The 21650-nt window shown below is 36.5% G+C and overlaps 1 pseudogene; it reads right to left on the minus strand.

The window, feature by feature from the left end:
* Positions 1 to 19920: 19920 nt before the first annotated feature.
* Positions 19921 to 20585, minus strand: LOC112621647 (annotated as a pseudogene).
* Between the last annotated feature and the right edge of the window lie 1065 nt (positions 20586 to 21650).

The following is a 21650-nucleotide window of genomic DNA, read 5'->3' on the forward strand; positions in this document are numbered from 1 at the left end:
CTGGCAGCTGATTAGGTGTTGCCCACCTGATTAAGGGTAGGTCTGCCTTTCCCAGCCCACTGACTCAAATGGTAATCTCTTTTGGCAACACCCTCACAGACACACCCAGGATCAGTGTTGCATCCTTCAATCCAATCATGTTGACACTCATGATTAACCATCACAAATAGCAAGTGTTGGTAAGGATGGTAAAGGAAAGAAGACCCTTGTACTCTGTTGATGGGAATGTAAACCAGTACAGCCATTGTGGAAAACCAATAGGGAGGGTCCCAAGAAAGTAAAAATAGAACTATCATATGATCCAGCAAACTAACTTCTGGGTATATATCCAATGAAAATAAAACCACTATCTTGAAGAGATATCTGCACTCCAATGTTCATGGCAGCATTGTTCACAGTACCCAAGATATGTAGTCAACCTAAGTGTTCATCAGTAGATGAATAAATAAAATGTGGCATGTATACAAAATGGAATACTGTTCAGACTCAAAAAACAACATAATCTTTTCATTTGCAAAAACATGGATGAAACTGGTGGACATTTGTTAAGTGTAATAAACCAGGCACAAAAAGAAAAATACAACATGTTCTCAGGTATATGTGGACTGTAAAAAAGTTGACCTCATGGAAACAGAGCAGAAGTGTGATTACTAGAAGCTGGAGGGTGAGGTGATTGGGGAGATATTAGACAAAAGACACAAAATTTCAGTTAGGAAGAATAGGCTTAAAGTTTTATTGTACATTATAATGACTACAGTTAATAACAATATATTATATATTTGAAAATTGTTGAGAGTAGTGTTTAAATATTCTCACCACAAAAAATACACATGTAAGGTAATATATATGTTAAATAGCTTAATTTATTCATTCCAGAATGTATACAAATATTGAAACATAATTTGTATATCATAAATATATAAAACTTTTACTTGTAAATTAAAATAAAAATTATATAATTATTCATTCATTTAATATATATTGTTTTATTTTCATTTTATTGATGAGGAGACTGACTTTAGGAAAGATTATATAACTATCCTCAGAGATGGAGATGAAAAGATGGTCTAGTACTCCCAGAGTCTCAGTCTATAAAATATCAAACGTAAAAATATGTAGAATTTGTGGCTATTTATATTAATATGATACATTTAGAACTTTAGTAATATAAAAAGAATGACCCCAAGTGATATCAAAGTATAACTGAATTTCTATCAAGACTGAATGGAAAATAATCTCATTTTCTACCTTCATTTTAATTCATTCTCCTCCTGCTCTATTTAATTCTTCTCTCTTTCAGGACTTAGCCTTATAATCATAGTTATCTTTTTTTTTTTTTTACCCTTTACTCTCAGATCCCACATACTTGATATATAAATAATCTGTTATTAATACAGTTTATTTTTCGAGTTACAGAAAAATTAGTGTAGTACATTTTCCATATACCCTAAACCTAGTTTCTCTTATTATTATTATTATTATTTTATTATTATTATTATTATACTTTAAGTTCTAGGGTACATGTGCATAACATGCAGGTTTGTTACATATGTGTACTTGTGCCATGTTGGTGTGCTGCACCCATCAACTCGTCAGCACCCATCAACTCATCATTTACATCAGCTATAACTCCCAATGCATTCCCTCCCCCCTCCCCCCTCCCCGTGGTAGGCCCCGGTATGTGATGTTCCCCTTCCCGAGTCCAAGTGATCTCATTGTTCAGTTCCCATCTATGAATGAGAACATGTGGTGTTTGGTTTTCTGTTCTTGCGATAGTTTGCTAAGAATGATGGTTTCCAGCTGCATCCATGTCCCTACAAAGGACACAAACTCATCCTTTTTTATGGCTGCATAGTATTCCATGGTGTATATGTGCCACATTTTCTTAATCCAGTCTGTCACTGATGGACATTTGGGTTGATTCCAAGTATTTGCTATTGCGAATAGTGCCACAATAAACATACGTGTGCATGTGTCTTTATAGCAGCATGATTTATAATCCTTTGGGTATATACCCAGTAATGGGATGGCTGGGTCATATGGTACATCTAGTTCTAGATCCTTGAGGAATCGCCATACTGTTTTCTATAATGGTTGAACTGGTTTACAATCCCACCAAGAGTGTAAAAGTGTTCCTATTTCTCCACATCCTCTCCAGCACCTGTTGTTTCCTGATTTTTTAATGATTGCCATTCTAACTGGTGTGAGATGGTATCTCATTGTGGTTTTGATTTGCATTTCTCTGATGGCCAGTGATGATGAGCATTTTTTCATGTGTCTGTTGGCTGTATGAATGTCTTCTTTTGAGAAATGTCTGTTCATATCATTTGCCCACTTTTTAATGGGGCTGTTTGTTTTTTTCTTGTAAATTTGTTTGAGTTCTTTGTAGGTTCTGGATATTAGCCCTTTGTCAGATGAGTAGATTGCAAAAATGTTCTCCCATTCTGTAGGTTGCCTGTTCACTCTGATGGTAGTTTCTTTTGCTGTGCAGAAGCTCTTTAGTTTAATTAGATCCCATTTGTCAATTTTGGCTTTTGTTGCCATTGCTTTTGGTGTTGTAGACATGAAGTCCTTGCCCATGCCTATGTCCTGAATGGTATTACCTAGGTTTTCTTCTAGAGTTTTTGTGGTATTAGGTCTAACATTTAAGTCTCTAATCCATCTTGAATTAATTTTCATGTAAGGAGTAAGGAAAGGATCCAGTTTCAGCTTTCTGCTTATGGCTAGCCAATTTTCCCAGCACCATTTATTAAATAGGGAATCCTTTCCCCATTTCTTGTTTTTCTCAGGTTTATCAAAGATCAGATGGCTGTAGATGTGTGGTATTATTTCTAAGGGCTCTGTTCTGTTCCATTGGTCTATATCTCTGTTTTGGTACCAGTACCATGCTGTTTTGGTTACTGTAGCCTTGTAGTATAGTTTGAAGTCAGGTAGCGTGATGCCTCCAGCTTTGTTCTTTTGACTTAGGATTGTCTTGGCAATGTGGGCTCTTTTTTGGTTCCATATGAACTTTAAAGCAGTTTTTTCCAATTCTGTGAAGAAACTCATTGGTAGTTTTCTTATTATTAATGTATTAATATGAAACATTTGCTTTAATTAATGGACCAATATTAATACATTATTTTTAAACAAAATCAATAAGTTATCATACACCTTTTATTTTCACCTAATATTCTTTGCCGGTTCTATGATTCTATCTAGAATGTTATATATAGTTATCACGTCTCTTAAGTTCTTCTTGATTTTGGCAGTCTCTGAGACATTCCTTGTTTTTCATGACTTTCATAGCTTTGAAGCATTACCAATTAGGTATCTCACAGTATGTTCCACTGTTGCAGTTTGTGATGCTTTCTTATGATAAGACTGGGGTGGGGGTTACTAAAAAGTAGACCATAGTGCAAAAGTGCCATCACCACATCATATCGAGGGTATATACTGTCAACATGACTTATCGCTGTTGATGTTGACCTTGATAACTTGGCTGAGGTAGTGCTTGTCAAGTTTCTCTACTGCAAAGTTACATGTCCCCATTCTTTCCTATACTCTTTAAAAGGAAGTGATTATGTAGAGACCACATCTAAGGAGTGGGAGTTAGGCTGCTTGAGGACAAAGTAACTACATTGATTATTTGAAATTCTTCTCTAAGAGTGCTTATCTTGTCTCTGTTATTTATTTATTTATTTATTTATTTATTTATTTATTTATTTCTATATTGACTTTTTTATATATATTTTGGGTTGTGAAAATACTACTTAATTTGTTTTGTTGATTCAATTGTTTCAGATTTGGTAATTGGGAGCTCTTAGCTACTGCCCTCCTTTGACATACCCTATCAGTGTAGGGTATATGTTTGGATATATGTACACTTGTATGTGTGTTTGAGAATTTCCATACTTCCGTTGCTACAAGATGCTCCAGGTTCATCCTGTGTATTTTTTCCCCAGTCCTAGAATCAGCCATTTCTGCAAAAGATCTTGATTCCTTTTTGAAGAGTGGTACTAGAAACCAAGATCTGGGTGCTAGGTATGTTTATTGCTACTGATCATTTCTTTTAGTTCCTCTCAGACAATAGAGCAAATATATATGTTTATACCAACCCATGTATATACACATACCTGTGGATATTTCTATATGTATTCATTTGTATCTGTATTAAGACAAACATGAGTTAATACTTACATCTCCAAGTCTAATCCATGACCACTCTTATACTTGTTTTGCTGTACTTAACACCCCAACAGTGAGAAACTTTACTGAATTGTTCCATTCCAGTTTGCTTAAATTTTATAGCTTCTCCATTCAGAGCTCATCATTCCAGTTTAAATGTATAGTAGTATTAGAATTGTTAACCCACAACCCCACTGGAAATAACATTATTAACTGACTACATTGCTTATGTGTTCCTTTTGCCTTTAGTCTTACAGACTCCACTCCTTTCCAAAGTTACTTCGATCAGCACCATTTCCCCATCCTCTTTAGTGTGGTTGTTTTATGCATTTGTAATACAGCTAGATTCTCTTATCACAGTTTGCATTCCTTCCTAAGATCCTCCTCATCTCATGAGTTATTTAAAAAATATTAATTAAGTTTTATTTTTTGTGCTGTAAAATAATGTCTTGTATCCATCATCAGTATTCCATTGGAAATAATTTTACTGCTCAAAAAATCCCCTGTACTTTACCTATACCTTTTAGAAACTGGTCATGACACCTATAGATATTTTATCTTCATCCTCCCTTACCCTCAGTTCCCAAGTGCTTTTTAAAGGCATGGATCTTTAATAGTTTTCTGTACTCTGTGCCTTAAATTGGCCTAGAGGTAGCTCATCTTCCTGGTGATTAGCAGGGTGTAGAAATTTTATAAACCTGCTTCACCTTGGTTTTAACATGGAATTAATAATGGAAAACATATCACCCTTGTTTAGCACTTCTTATTTGGTACCTCAGAGCACTTTATCAATTAAACAAACTTCCAAACCTGAGTGAATGAGATTTTTATCGATGATTATGTTGACAGAGAAAAACCTTTTCCAAGGTCATTGAAAACTTCCCAAATCATAGTCATGGCAAGAGTATGTCATTTCCTTGTGCCATTTACTCAGACAAGGTTGTCTCTTACAATAATAGGTGATGAGAAACAAAATCATATTTCCCCATGTTCCTCCCTTCTCTCCCCTGGGAACCAGGTATTTTGGGGAAGCAAGAATCTTGGATAGCACCCAGATATATCTGGGAGTCTTTCAATGGCACAATTTTAATCCAGTCTAGCTTCTGGTATTTAGGAAACCAGACATACAATCTCTGTCTCTGTAGGGGATCTAAGCACTCACATGCTTTTCTCCCCAATGCTGTCTGCCTATTTTTGCCCAAAGACATAATAACTATTTTAGGTAGCTTCATACTGTGACAAGGCTTGTGTTATGTAAATTAAATGAAGACACTTTAGGCTGAATTAACAGATTTTTTTTAAGGCAAGACAATTCAGGAGGGAATGTCTAAGTAATTTGGGTAGAATTTAAAACTTCCTTTACAATATTGACTCTAGCACCCACATGAGAAGCTATTTTTTCTCAGCTTACAGTCTTGCTCTTTCTTAGTAAGTCTAATACTTAGTTATTTACATAGTACTAATTACCTGAGCAAACTGTGGGTCTGTTTATTTGAAACTTTTAATGCAAAGACAAAGAATTACTTTGTATAAATTAGGTAAGTATTAGCTTTGATATGCTTTAAAGGTATTTCTAACACATAGTAGGTATACCTATGAGATATATTCTGCATAATAACAAATATAATAAATATTTTATTAACTTATGGGCTGGGCATGGTAGCTCATACCTGTAATTCCAACACTTTGGGAGGCCAAGGCAGGCAGGTTATATGAGGCCAGGAGTTCAAGACCAACCTGGCCAACATGGAGAAACCCCATCCCTACTAAAAACACAAAAATTAACCAGGTGTGGTGGTGCATGTCTGTAATCTCAGCTACTCTGGAGGCTGAGACACGAGAACGACTTGAACCCCAAAGGTGGAAGTTGCAGTGAGCCCAGATGGCACCACTGTACTCCAGCCTAGGTGACAGAGTAAGCCTGTCTCAAAAAAATAAAATAAGTCAACAAATTCATTAATAAATGAACGAATAAAGTATGGTTTAACAGCATTAGATTTATCATGGAAAGTTAAAAATCATGAAATTTTTTACTTTGGAAAAATAAAATATCTTAAAGCATTTTCTTTACAAGGATGCATCTATAGAAGTGGTAACATTTATATAAACAAAGCTTTGTTTTTAAAAGAAGTAGAATAAGAAATTCACTGTATTAAAAACCCCAAATATTTCCCTCGTTTCCTGGCTGTCATTGGCATCAGGAGTCGACCACGAACCAGACTCAACACCTCATTATCTACTTTGTCTTATATTCCACCTCTGATATCTTATCATATGTCATATTCTGCAGAGTTTACTTCATTACATTTTGATTCCTATTGCTGTCCTTATTTCCACTTCATGCTGCATCTCTACATGGTTTTTATTTGGGGTACTGCGGGAAAAATGCAGCCTACCCTTTTTATTTTCTTTTTTTCCTTGTTTCAGTGTATTATACACAAGGCTGACAAACTGATCCATGAAAAGCATTGAACAATCATAATTTCTGCTTACTCTATTGATGATTTCCCTCCTTCCTACCAAATTACACATATGCTTTCTATTGTAATGCTCAATAATTTTTTTAATTCGGACCCCCCAATAACTTTTTTAGCCCCATGAAAATAAAACTATTTTCTGTTCCCTGACCTTGCCCCTCACCACACACTACCTAATTTTCTTAACTGTCTCCATTTCAATTTTAACTGGAATGTGTTTGGTAGCAAAAAGCGATATACTCTAAATAGGGGAGGGCATTGTTCCATGATTATGTAAGTTCAGGAAGAATATACAGTGTGTACCCTTCTTGGAAAACAATGAATCATCACATATGAAGATTCACAATGGCCTGCAATAAAGAAATTTGTTTAGTTTTGACCAGATTTTCCAAACTCATTGGACCATACAATTCATTTTAGTGCAAACAATTCCTTAATATGATGCATGCTTCTGTTCAGGGTGTTCCTTCTGCCTGGTGTAAACTTGTCGCCTCTGCTTCTCTGTGTAATTGACAGCATCTATCTCTTCTTCAAAGCTTATCTCAAATGCTCCCTCTTTTACAAATATCTTCTTGAATCACTATCAAACACAGGTCTCCTTGACGAAAACTTTGTCATAATTTTTGAGTAACTTTCTTATGACACCTGCTTTACTGTGACTTTTGTTCAGTTATCAGTATTTTTGGTTTTCACTATCTTATCAAACTGTAAACTCCTAAAGATAATGTGTTTATTTCTCTCAGTATCATTTCTAGAGACTAACATTGTTTCTTGTACATGGTAAGGGCTCAATATATTTATTGTATTGAACTTTATAATAATAACAATATCTCTTTCTGTAAAATGTCAGTCTTCTTTGATTCTTATCACTCTGGGACTGGGCAGGGATTATCACACTCATATTCAAGAACTGAAACCAATGTAATTTCTCATCTCATGTTAAAAAGATACTGAACACAAGCATACTTTCCTTTCCCAATTTTGAGAATAACTTAGCTGCTTACTCTAGAGTACACCAAATTGAAGAGGATAAGACTGTAAACCAACTAAAACAGTATTTTTAAAATAAAGACTAACAGTTTACTCCACAAGACTTTCTTCAAGACCTTCACCTCAGGCTGAGCATGGTGGCTCATGCCAGCAAGCCCAGCACTTTGGGAGGACAAGGCAAAAGAATTGTTTGAATTCACGAGTTGGAGACCAACCTGGGCAAGGAAGTGCTATGCTATCTCCACAAACATTTTTTTTTTTTTTTAATTAGCCAGGCTCAGTAGTATATGCCTGTAGTCCTATTTACTTGGAGGTCAGAGGTGGGAGGATATTTTTAGGCCAGGTATTTGAGGCTACTGTGGGCTATGATTGTGCCACTGGATTCCAACCTGGGTGACAAAGTGAGACATTGTCTCTTAAAAAAATAAAAAGGAACCTCACCTCACTGGGGCAACCAATCCAAAAGTATTACATTATAAATCCTTCCGCATCTTAATTCTTAAAAGACCTGTTCTGAAAATAGCAGGTCCTAAAACAGTATTAATGTCCTTTTCTGACTTCTAATATCTGAGATACAACAAAGATCCTGCCATGTTCTCTCCTATTGCAGTTAAGTGTGGTGGAATTGGTGGTTGACACTTATAAGTGAAAAATTTGATGCATAAAGGATTAATAATGGACCCACGCTGCTTAGTTAGAAAATGGCAGAGCTGGGATTAATAGCCAAACTCTGAAATCATTATCCACAAAGACTTTTCTCCATTTTTCCTCTGTATTATGTCATTTTTCTGGAACAGTATAAATATCAGATAGCTGTAAATAGTAGTATAAAATTAATTTTCCCCTAGCCTCTTTTTCTTATAAGTATGTTTCATTCATTTATTCCTTAATTCAAACAAAATACTTCTTGAGTCTCTATTACACAGCAGGCATCGGGAGTACATCAGTGATAAAACAAAATTTCTGCTTTCAAAGATGTCTCATTTTTGTTGGGGTAGGGTGGGGAGCAGACAGCAAACAAATAAATGACAGTTAAAGTAGAAAATTAACAGAATGATTGCAGTTTTATATGGGATTGTCAGAGAAAGGCCATCTGAAAGGGTGACGTGAGATAATATCTCAAAGAAGTGAGTGAGAGCTGTTCAGGTATCAGTGGGAAAACGTTCTATGTGCTCATTGAACAAAGACTAAACTTAAGAGGCCATGACATTTATGTGGTAAATAATGCTACACTGATTGAGCAATCATTTTTTGAATAAAATATTTGTGAATTGAATAAATGGTGTAAGTGGTTTAAGGCTATGCTGATTGTACGTACCACTTTATATTCTGGTGCTGTTTTGATTGTAAACAATACCCCTACTTGCTTTTTCATTTTCAAGCCTTCTTTAATTCCTCATAGGTGACAGGTGATCCTCTCTTCTGATTAATTTTTCTGGATGATTCCTATGTAAATTTCTTGGGTGATATGAAGTGCTTAAAAATCCACTGTCTTTCTGAAAGTCCGGGAAATCATAGCATTTGTTTCCAGAGCCATCAAGGACACTTGGAAGGAGAAAAACCAAACAGAATATATTTAGCCATTCATTTGATTTATTTATTGTGAAATAACTTTCTTTTAGGTGATTTAATACAAAGAAGTTTCAGTCCTATGGAAATATTGATAAGTCCTGAAAGTGAACTCTTTAAGCTGTGTAATTCAACCAAAACATGTCCATTTCTTTAAGAGTAATTTCTTCCAATATATTTTTTTTTAATTTTTAATTTTTTATTATACTTTAAGTTCTAGGGTACATGTGCACAACATGCAGGCTTGTTACATATGTATACATATGCCATGTTGGTGTGCTGCACCCATTAACTCGTCATTTACATAAATCAGGCAAGAGAAAGAAATAAAGAGTATTCAGTTAGGAAAAGAAGAAGTCAAATTGTCCCTCTTTGCAGATGACATGATTGTATATTTAGAAAACACTATTGTCTCAGCCCAAAATCTCCTTAAGCTGATAAGCAACTTCAGCAGTCTCAGGATACAAAATCAATGTGCAAAAATCACAAGCATTCTTATACACCAGTAACAGATGAATAGAGAGCCAAATCATGAATGAACTCCCATTCACAATAGCTTCCAAGAGAATAAAATGCCTAGGAATCCAACTTACAAGGGATGTAAAGGACCTCTTCAAGGAGAACTACAAACCACTGCTCAGTGAAATAAAAGAGGACACAAACAAATGGAAGAACATACCATGCTCATGAATAGGAAGAATCAATATTGTGAAAATGGCCATACTGCCCAAGGTAATTTATAGAGTCAATGCCATACCCATTAAGCTACCAATGACTTTCTTCACAGAATTGGAAAAAATTTCCTTAAATTTCATATGGAACCAAAAAAGAGCCCACATTGCCAAGACAATCCTAAGCCAAAAGAACAAAGCTGGAGGCATCACGCTACCTGACTTCAAACTATACTACAAGGCTACAGTAACCAAAACAGCATGGTACTGGTACCAAAACAGAGATATAGACCAATGGAACAGAACAGAGTCCTCAGAAATAATACCACACGTCTACAGCCATCTGATCTTTGACAAACCTGAGAAAAACAAGAAATGGGGAAAGGATTCCCTATTTAATAAATGGTGCTGGGAAAATTGGCTAGCCATAAGTAGAAAGCTGAAACTGGATCCTTTCCTTACTCCTTACATGAAAATTAGTTCAAGATGGATTAGAGACTTAAATGTTAGACCTAATACCATAAAAACCCTAGAAGAAAACCTAGGTAATACCATTCAGGACATAGGCATGGGCAAGGACTTCATGTCTCCCAATATTTCTGAAGGATCTTAATGAGGCTAGACACATAGAAGTTCTTCGCCAAGAAAATGTTTGTTGGGTATTCAAATATGAAAAATACTGAAAACAAAAGTAGCAGTCTTCACTATTTAATGTCATTAGAAATGCTGTTTCTCTAAAACTTGGCACTTAATCCATTTAGCCCATTTGACTCTATTTTTCATCCTAGAGTCTTTGGGGTCCCCAATCTATACTTTAGTATCCCTAATAAGTCACACAAAACCTGTGGATCCTGGACCTCTTCAGCATTGACTCTATCCCTTAATACAACAATACTTGTTTCCTAGTAAACTTCAAACAGCTTAGAGTTGCCTGCTCACCTGTGCTCTCCCTTACCTGTTGTCCTTTATTTTCCTTCCCGTCACTGGGGAATTCTCCTTTCTGGACTTCATGTCTATGTTGGAGTCCTTCAACTTTCCACTTGATGCTCCTCTCTATTCTCAATGTGTACTGTCTCCCTTGGGGATCTCATCCATCTTTTGTAATTTCAATTATATCTCTACACAGGTGAACCTCAAACTTATATCCACATCTCAGTTTTTCTTTTGAGCTACTGGTCATGCATCTAGTGCATTTAACATTCCAACTCAATCTCCAGCACCAAGTCAATAATTTTTAATCAAAACATATTATTTTTGGAATCTTCCTGAGCTCCTTGAATGTCATTATAATACAACTGATTGTATAAAACATACATTTATATATTTATTTGTTCATTCACTGCCATATGCCAGACACAGTTCTAGACTTTGGAAACACAACCATAGATAAAACAAACTATTTATTCTCAAGAAGTTGACAGTTGATTTGGTGGAAGCAAGAACTAATAAACAAATACGTAGTAGGCCAAATAGTGGTAAGTGCTAGGAAGAATAACGCAGGGTAAAGGAAATATGGAGCCTTGCAAGTATAAGACTTTTTGGTCAGTTCAAATTTCAGTTCTTAGGTGGAGAATCTGAGGAACATCAAGGAGAGCAGCATGATTACAGTAATCAATAGTATGAATAGTAGGATTTTTCTTAAATCTTATTGGCTCCTCAAAGATTGAGCCAGGTCACATGTAGCCTTGAGGCCATGGTAAGGGCCTTGACCTATATTCTAAGTGAATGTAAAACTACAGGAGGGTTTTAGGCAGATAAGGAATATAATTTTAGTATGGTCACTCTGGCTGCTGTATTGAAAACTGATTTTAAGGGGTTAAGAGTAGAATCAGTGAAATCAGTTGTCAACATGAAGAAATAATTAGGATGAGAGATATCAACCTTATACTAAGCTTGGATTCAGGTTTTATTAATGGAAATGATGAGAAACTATGAAAGTCCAGATGTGTTTTGAAAGCAGAACTAAAAATTTGTTGATGAGTTGGGCCATAGTTTTAAAAGAAAGAATAACTTCCAGTTTTCTTCCAAACATGTTTAAGGATAGAATTGATATTTAGTGAAATAGAGAAGACTGTAGAAGCATGTTGTTGTTGGAAGGAAATCAAGATTTTAGATTTCAAAAAGTCAAGTGGATGCCTGATAATAATAATGCATATCATTTACTGAGTGTTACAATATGCTGAGCACTGTTTTATGGACTTTATTCACTCATTTAGCCCTCAAAGTATCTTTGTAAATTCACTATTGTTAGCCCCATTTTATGGATGAGAAAATTGAGGCAAGAATATTAATCCGCCCAGGACCACTTTGCTAGTAACTGGCAGAGTAGAGTACAAGACACTCTCTTCCAGAGCTTTAGATTTTTATCCACTACACTATACCGCATCTAAAATGACATACATTCTAGTGGAAGTATAGTGATATTTGAAAGCATACATTATAAGATAATTAAAATTGTGAGCAAAAGTAGTTTGCTTGAGGAGTGAGAATAAATAGAGAAGATACCTATGAACCAGGCCCTAGAATACACCAATGTTGTAGTGTAAAGAGATGAAGAGGACCTCATAACGGGGATTGAGAAAGGATGACCACAAGTAGGAGGATACTCTTAAGATAAATTTGTGTCTAGAAATCAAGTGACGAAAGTGTTCCAACATAAGGAAATGAGCAACTACCCCAAATTCTGCTGCTATGTTAGGTATGGAGAAGGCTCTGATGACACTGATTTTGGCCAGTGAGACTTGCACATTTCTGATCTTCAGAACTGTAAGATAACTTGTGTTGTTTTAAGCCACCAAGTTTGTGGTAATTTGTTATGGCAGCAACAGGAAACTAATAGTTACTAGAGGAAATGAGCTGAAAAAGTAGGAGTCAATGGCCAGAGAGTGAGGACGAGGTTCTCGAAACTGAGATTATGGTGGGAGTGCCATGGTTGGTAATGACAAGGCCCACTTTCAGTCCAATAGTGTTTTAAGTAGGGTGAATGAGAAGGGCACTGAGAAGAGATGAAGGAACTGTGTGACCAAGCTATTAGAAGTGTTACCTATGTAGGTAATAAATTTGGAGGGATAGTATCAAAGACAGAGATATTGAGCCAAGTATATCCATGTTTGCCTTTCTCCAAACCATTCTCCATTCTCTTTGAAGTTCTCCTTCTATTAAACCTTTTCCCTTGCTTGAAAGAAACTCTTCCCTATCTTCTCATTGATCTTAGGATAAAAGTCAAAATCTGTAATATGGTCCAGAGAGCTATGCATAATCTGGCCTGGCTCAGTATTTCAGCAACACTGACTTTCCTTCAGTTCCAGGCATGAGTCATGCTCCCCATTTCCTTGGGGGCTTTCTGCTTGACGCACCTCTTTCTGCCTACTTTCTGTGTACTTAAGTTCTGCGTACTTAAGTTCTGTGTACTTTCCACTTGGCACTCCTCTTTATGCCTGCCCCCATTGTCTACACTTAGTGAAATTATCCTCATTTTTATCATGTTGGTTCAAATGCTGTGCCTTTAAGGAATTCGTCCCTAATCCAGTGGATTATATCAGACTTTTTATGTTATGCTTTCACAACATTGCATACATTTTAAAATTCATGTATCTTTCTTGCTGTGCATATGTGTATGCATGTATGTGATTGCTTAACTTTTCTGATGAATTGTAAACTCATTGAGAGTAAGGACCTTGTCAGTCTGCTTAATGTTGAAAAAGTAAGAATTTCTCTCTGACAATGTTTTTTCACTCCCTTGTTATGGAAAACTTCAGTTATCAATTAATTCTCACATTAAGTAATATAATGTTTTAAATCCATCAAAATTCACATCTTTCTATTAGAAAATAATAATTTGAAGCTATGATGAGAAACTGTTTTGTTTTTTTTTTTTTTTTTTTTTGAGATGAAGTCTCTCTCTGTTGCCCAGGCTGGAATGAAGTAGTGTGATCTCAGCTAACTGCAACCTCTATCTCTCAGGTTCAAGCGATTCTCCAGCCTCAGCTTCCCGAGTAACTGGGACTACAGCTGTGTGCCTCCATGCCTGGCTAATTTTTTTGTATTTTTAGTAGAGACAGGGTTTAACCATGTTGGCCAGGCTGGTCTCAAACTCCTGACCTTAAGTGATCCTCCTGCCTCGACCTCCCAAGGTGCTCACCATGCCTGCCATGAGCAATGTTCTTACTTTATCTATTCAAGGATATTAAGAATAAGAGATCATTTTAATATGGTCTCTATCATAATTTTGATATAAAGAACTTAAACATGTGGTTGTATAGCCCTCATGTTTCATTTCAGTTTAAAAGTAGTTCTTTCTATTGCTGTTCATTTATTCCCCATTCCCCATAATTTTCTCTGCTATGTCTGTGCCAGAGAAGTTTGAGATATGATTCTGAAGAAGTATACTTGTTCAGGAAATCTAAACTTTCCTCCTAGAAAATTTTCAGGTCTGAATCAGAGTAGCAGAAATTGCTGGCAAATCCACTGTCTCCACACCATGTCATGGTCTTCAATATCAGCTTTATCAACAACAAAGTTGAAAAATGACAAAGAAAAATGAGGTAGGAGGAATCTAAGGATAAATGTTTCAATGACAGATTAACCAAATGCAACATGAGAAACTTGTTTGGATTCTGATTCAAACAACCCAACTGTAAAAAATCATGTACAAGACGATCATAGAATTTGAGCATTGACTGAATGTTTAATGATACTCTTTTATGCAAAGATGGTCATGTAACAAATTACTCCAAAACACAGTGGCTTAAAATAACAAACACACTATCTCACAGTGTCTGTCGGCCAGGCATCTGAGCATGGCTTATATAGGTGTCTTTGTCTCAAGGTCTTTCATAAGACTGCAATCAAGGTATCCTTTAGGACTGCAGATATCTGAAGGCTTGACTGAGATATCTTGACTGAGGATCTGCTTCCAAGTTCGCTTATGTGGCTTGCCAGGCTTCAGCTATAATCTGGCTCATGGACAGAGTCATTAGCCTGCTACACAGGCCTCTCCATAGGGCTTTTCACAATAAGACAGGTTGCTTCTCCCAGAGTTAGGGCTCAAAAAGAGATAGAAAAAGTGTGTGTGTGAGAGAGAGAGAGAAAAAATATATACAAATGAGAATGATCAATCATGGCCCATGGAAAGATGTGGAAAATGAGAAATTGAGAGAACAAGAGAAGGTGAGAGAGAAAATATTCACAAGATGAAATTCTCAGTCTTTGTAACCTAATCTCAGAGTGATATCCCATTCCATTAGCCATATTTTATTCATTTAAAGGTTCAGGTAACACTCAAGGGGAAGAACAGCAACAAAAAGTCTTCGATACCAGGAGGTAAGAATCACTGGTGACCATCTTAGAAAGCTATCTATGAGATACATTAAGGAATTATTGTTAATTTTTTCCTTAGGTATGATAATAATATTGTGGTCAAGATGTTTTTTATCTTTTATTGATAAATACTAAAATATTTACGGATGAAATAATATTAAACATTTGTTTCAAAATAATACAATAGGAGGTGGCAAAGTAGATGGGGGTATAAATCAAACAAATAGGACCAAAAACTGAAGAACATTGAAGCTGGATGTTGAGGATTAATTCTATTATTCCTTTTAATTTTGTGTTTGCTTGAAATTTTTTAAAGAATTTTTTTTTAATAAAAATATTTTACTTTCCATCTACTGAATTTCTGTGTTTATTATACAATAGTTGTTATCTGGGTCAAAGTAAAACAAGTGTATTTAATATGCCCCCTAAACTTCAATAGTAATAAAGTCAACATGCCGTGATTTTATTATTGATCTTTATATTGCTTTATATTTATTCAATCAATGCTGAGTCCAGAAATGTATGATATTTCAACCTATTTATATTAAGGTCTAATCTGTTTAAATAAAAGTTCTGCAGCTATCATAGAAACTTGAGATGACTACCCTATATTAAAAGCCCCATAAGGCTGAATACACAGAGTAATGTCATCTTAGAATAAAATTTGCCAAGTGGTGTTATAATTATTTCCCAAAGTAATTATAAATTAAATTTACATACTAGCAGTTAAAGTTGGCTGCATCCTTTAGAGTAAAGAAGTTGAGCGATAACATGTAAAGAATGCTTATTTTAAAAACACATATATGGTTAGGGTAGAAAAAGATGCATATTTTGATTCTTTAATTCATTTGGTAGATAGACAGGATGTGGTAATTTTTAATAACGCATATTTTTCAGCAGAGTATATAAAGTGACTTTTTTCATAACCCAGAGGCACTAATACTAGAAATATTAAGTTAGTAAATGAAAAGAAGTATAAGACTTAAAAAATAGGAGACAAGGCACCTGCTCCTAAAATATATTAACATTTGTCTAAGAAGAATATATTCACAAAAAGACCATATGTGTCACAGCATACCTGTCAACTTTTGCGTCACCCTTTTAGAATTCGCCTGTCTTCATGATGATCCTCAAGTTCTCTATGACGCCTTCCCTTATCCCTCAACCAATGGGAATCTCTCTTCCATATTCCTTCATTGATCTGTGTCACACATTTATGTGGCAGCATAGTCAATAATTTTTGGTTTGTGTCCTTTTCTAAGAGTATTTTTAATATCTTCTTAGGTCATGGATTAGCGTTTTGAAAGCCTGGGCCGGGTCTCTTACTTTGTGTACCCCTGAAAGGCCTTGTAATATGGGTTCTCCATACATACATGTTGAAGGAGTAATGGAATAAAATGATTTGCAAAGCTTTGATATTTATTGACTAAGTTTTATTCCACTGTAGAGTGTGTTCCTGTGTAGTCTTCTCAGTGATGTGTATTGAACTGTTCTGTATGGGCTCTGTTCAGTTGGGGAAGATATGTTAGTTGTTAACTCTTTACCTGAAGAGCTCTTTCCTGAGAAATCTTACAGGCTTTTGGGAACAACATGGGATTAAAACGTTTTAGGTCTCTCTTCTCTCAGTACGTTGCAGGTACTTACTGTGTTGTTATCTCAGTCTAATTGCTTTAATGCTTTCTCTTAAGATACTGTGTGAATGAACAATCTGAGATGTATCGACAAAAATGGTGCAATATGGTGAGGCAAAGGTGATACTAGAATTCTATTATCAAAGTGACCTTTAAGTGCTTTTAGAATTTTCTGTTATGTAATTTAGTAATAAGTTGAGTTCATTGAGTTCACATGAATTCTTGTTAATTCTTTTTAAAATGATTAACATTTGAATAGTATATGTTGATATAGCATTTCTACATTGCCTTTATAATTTAAAATATATTTGTTATTATATCTGATGCATTTTATGAGAAGACATTAAAGCATGCTCAATGAACTTATAGATCATTTTAAATTCAGAGTCTTAATAACTGCATGCTTTAATATCTTCTCATAAGAAAATGTGTCAATGTCTGAAGATGTAGCTGCTTTTTAAAAAAATAAGTAAATATAAAACAAAACAAAATGAATGAACATAAATGCTTTGAAAATATCCTTAAACATTAAAGAAAAATATTGAACCTGAGCTCTTTGGAAAAATGCAAAGAAGCTTTACTCTTTTCATTTGGTTCATGGTTGGAAAAGGCTTGGAGAATGGATGAGAAGCTTCCCTGGGATTGGAAGAACATCAGGCAGAAGCCTCTAGACAAGGGGGCTGAAGAAAGCGCACTGAGGAGACCCACATTAGAGTCCCCTTGCTATTCTCGATGAGGACTCTCTCCTGAGGTACTCTCCTGGGGGAAGTCTTGCGGCTTCCAGCCTGTGCAGGCTGATAAGGGAATCACCTAACGTCTTGAAGACCTCCATATCGTCACATGTTCAGGAAGTGACTTTCGAGGAATTCACACAGAAGAGCTTATTCAGGCACAGCAAGGTTTGATTCATGTTCTTCTCACACCGTGGAAACCTTTATGGCATCCAGGTTATTCTTCCATCAGTGATGGCCTATGAGCTCCAGGCATGATGTTGAAATAAAACCTTAGGGAGAAAATATAGAAGGTCCTCTCTTCCCTTTCAGGCAAGCACATTACATGAGTTTCACTCCCAGGTATATCTAACAATATTCTGGTGAGAGTTTCACTTCCAGGATTATCTAACAATATTCTGAAGACAAACACAATCAACTTTCTACTCTAGATTTAGAATTAGAGCCTTCTACTAGCTAAGGATGGACAGATACAAATGGAGCTCCTAACCCAAAGTGCTATTTCAAATATACTAATGGGCTAACCAGGATTCTAATACACTTATTGAGGCAAGGGGTATCGCAGTTTTTTTCTAGCTGATTACATATCTTGAACACATTCATCAATGAAAAGCATTACTAATGTACTTTATGCTAATTCATAGATGTCCTGGGGATATATGTGGATAAGTCTGAATCACTTGTATAGCTACCCTGAGCACAGATTTTGAATAAAGATCCTTTCAAACATAAGTAACACTTCACCACCACCATGACCAGCGTAATTATAATACATACATATTTTAAAGTATAAGACTGACAATATTACATTTGAGTAAATGACTTATAAAAGACATTCAGCCAAATGAACAGTTTGTTGCAAGTTAGGGCTTTTGATTGATAGACTACTCTCTAGTCTCCTCATCTTGATTAGATGTTTTTTTCCCCACTATCTTAAGAACTTACATGGGTGCAGATCTAGTGAGCTCTTTCACTCTTATTCCTTAGGTTTGTGCTCTGACTACTACTAGCCCACTTGAATGGATCTTATCAGGGTCAATAAGGACTACTATTAATATATTGATAAGTCATTGACCCATTCTTGACTCTTATGTTAACCTATCAGTAACACATGACACAGCGAAATTTTCACGCAAATGTCATCTCTTTGAGGCCTTTCTCAGTCACTTGATCTAGAATTCTAAGTCCCTGCCTTATTACTTCCTTTCCACTTCTTTGCCTCTTCTTCTTAGCTGTTATGTGCATTTAATATGCTACAGGTTTTACATATCAGTCCCAGTTATTTTCTTTCTCCTCCCAACCAGAGCATGAGCTCCACGAGGGCTGTAATTTCTGTCTGTTTTATTCATTGTTTTATCACTGGTGCCTAGAACAATGCATGGCACAAAAGAAGTGATTATTGTGCATGGATGAATGAAAAATATCATTTGTGGAAACCTAGACCAACATGAGCTTGTGGAAAGCAATGTGAGAATGTTTATATGTATAAAGAGGGTTTCAAAAAACTTGTTCATGTATTTTTTATTCCAATGAATTTATATTTAGAAATCTATCATAAGTAAATAATCAGAGACAAGATGCAAATTCTGAGTCCCTTAAGTATTATCACCACAGGCTGCTGGAACACATCTGATAGCCACATGAAAGTATTTACTGCTAACCTGAGATTTGACTACAAACCATTGTTGTATTCCCCATCTCTGCAGATGCCGTGTATTGTTTTGTATTGTGCTGTGTGTCATAAGATGTTCACTTTGGTGGCGGTGACGTAAGATAGAGAGCTTCATTCACAGTCTTTGGGAGTTTACATTTATACAATTTTATGAAAGCAATTTTTAAATCTGCAACAAAAGACTTACAAATATTAAAATTGTTAACACACAAATTCCACTTAGAATTAATCATAAAGCAATACTCATACAGGCAACAATTTACATAAAAGGACAGTCATCATATAATTATTGATAATAGTTAAAAGTTGAAAACCTTAACGTTCAGAAATTAAATATTTATTCAGTGGAATATTTGTTTTCACAGACTAATAATCTGCAAAATGTCCTTGATAAGTGAAAAATCACATTTTTTTGAGAGCACAACTCCAAATCATCTTTTATTAATATGAAAAGGGCATATTTAGCAAAAGACACACTGAGAAAAGAGTCACTGTGGCCCAGGACATGGGGCAGAGAGGTGCCAGGCCTGAGCCCCTGCTGGGAGAGAAGGAGGCTCAGGACAAAGTGGGAGAAGTGCTGGGAAGAGCTGCGTAGTGGGGCCACAGAAAGCTCCAGTGGGCAACACTGTTGGCAGGTCATGGGTGGCACTCACCGGGACCTCGCTGCTAACTCTTGTTTTTTGGGGGGCATAGTTAGTGCTGCCACCTCGAGTGAGAGCCGCCCCTTGGTTCCTGGAGGGCACCCACCAAGGGACACAGGACAGGAAGTCCAGGATGGCTAGTGCAGCTCAGGATGAAGGCCAGGGAGAAGCGGGTGCTCTGCAATGGCCAGGAAAGGTCCAGACCCTGAGGCTGAGGGGCTTCCTGTTTCGTGCGGACGCTCCACTCCGTCTCTGCCAGGCACTCTCCGACTAGGGCCCGGGCATGGATGATATCTCTCTTCAGGCCCTTCATGGTGCTCTTGCTGCCAGCATAGGTGGGCCGGATCTCTTTGCTCATCTCCTCTATGACCGACAGCAGGTCCTTGTAGGGTGTTCTGGGAGTCCTGGGCGCTGGTGACTTCATCTCCTGCACAAAGCCCATGGAAGGCGGCCCGAAGTCGTTAAACAGTGGTCTGAAAGGGGCAGCGGCCCCTGACTTTGAGCCCGAAGGCGATGGGACGCTTCGTGACCACGCCCACTTCATGGACCAGCGGGGCCAGCAAACTGAGGCTCAGCGAGGGTAGGCGGCAGGCCCAATATTGCAGAACTCAGGTTATCTTCATTTCAAGGTCTCCACCGTCCGGTAGGCGAGCAGGAGTGGAGCTAGATCCTCACCTGGTAGGGATTGGGGTGCACGGCCCAGGGGTGCTGGAGCAGGGGGTGAAAAATCACTAAACAAGGAATCCAATTTTATATTAACAGCATATATCTTTTTAAAAATATAAGTATAGAGAAAGGGGATGAAATCAATGTTACAATGTTATCTGTGGAATTTGACATGGGTGATTTTCCTCACTAGAATATTAAGGTAGAATAAAAAATAGAATGGGACAGTAAAAGTCAGGTGCTTGATTGAAAATCTCCAGATTTCCTTGCCCAACCTTTTACATTTGCACAACACTTACATGTCACCTTCTAACAATTGATTCTCCTAACCGCCCTGTGAGTTGGCAGGTCAAGTATCATTATCTGCAGTTCTTACATATAGACCCAGAGAGGTTAAGAGACTTGCCCAAGGTAACCCAGTTAGAGGGTAATAGAACTAAAATAAAAAAAAAAAAAATTAAAAAACTCCGTCTCTTCCAGTCACATGCTTTCCCCTACATTGTTCTAAACTATTGTGCTAAAAAAATTAGAAAAGAGAAAGGCAGTGATTGTGTTCTCCTGAAAGCTATTTGAGTGTGCTTCTATTAGTGCCAGACAGCTTTGAAGTCATTGATTGCCCCTGAGAGATGATGAGATTGTGCTATATGGAACTTGGCCATCGTTACCATGTGATTTTCAATTAAGAAGCAAATCAAAAGTATCCCAGTGTCATGGTCATAACCTGAAGGGTTCAGACAAGCTACTAGCTGCATACGAATCAGGGAGGACTAATCATTTGTCTGTGTGTGCTGACTGTCATTTTTCAGAAGAAATGGTCTTTCACACTTGTGGCCAAGCTATTTTATTTTTCGTACTATGGGTGTTGTCATTTGTGAATTAGGTCTTTGACTTATTTTTGACTCTTGGGAAAACTTATTCCAGAATATTCATTGAACAATCACTACAATAATACAGAATGTGAAAGTGTGTTGTTGAGAACAGAACAACTTTGAGAAGTTCAGTAAGAAGACTGCCAGGGAAAGTATAAAAAGCTGTGAACTTAAAGATGTGGGATCAATACAGCCAAGCTGATGGTCCAACTGTCTAACCTTCAGCAAGTCACAACCACTAAACTTC

Source organism: Theropithecus gelada, chromosome 3 (assembly GCF_003255815.1).
Source record: "Theropithecus gelada isolate Dixy chromosome 3, Tgel_1.0, whole genome shotgun sequence".
Taxonomy (NCBI): Eukaryota; Metazoa; Chordata; class Mammalia; order Primates; family Cercopithecidae; genus Theropithecus; species Theropithecus gelada.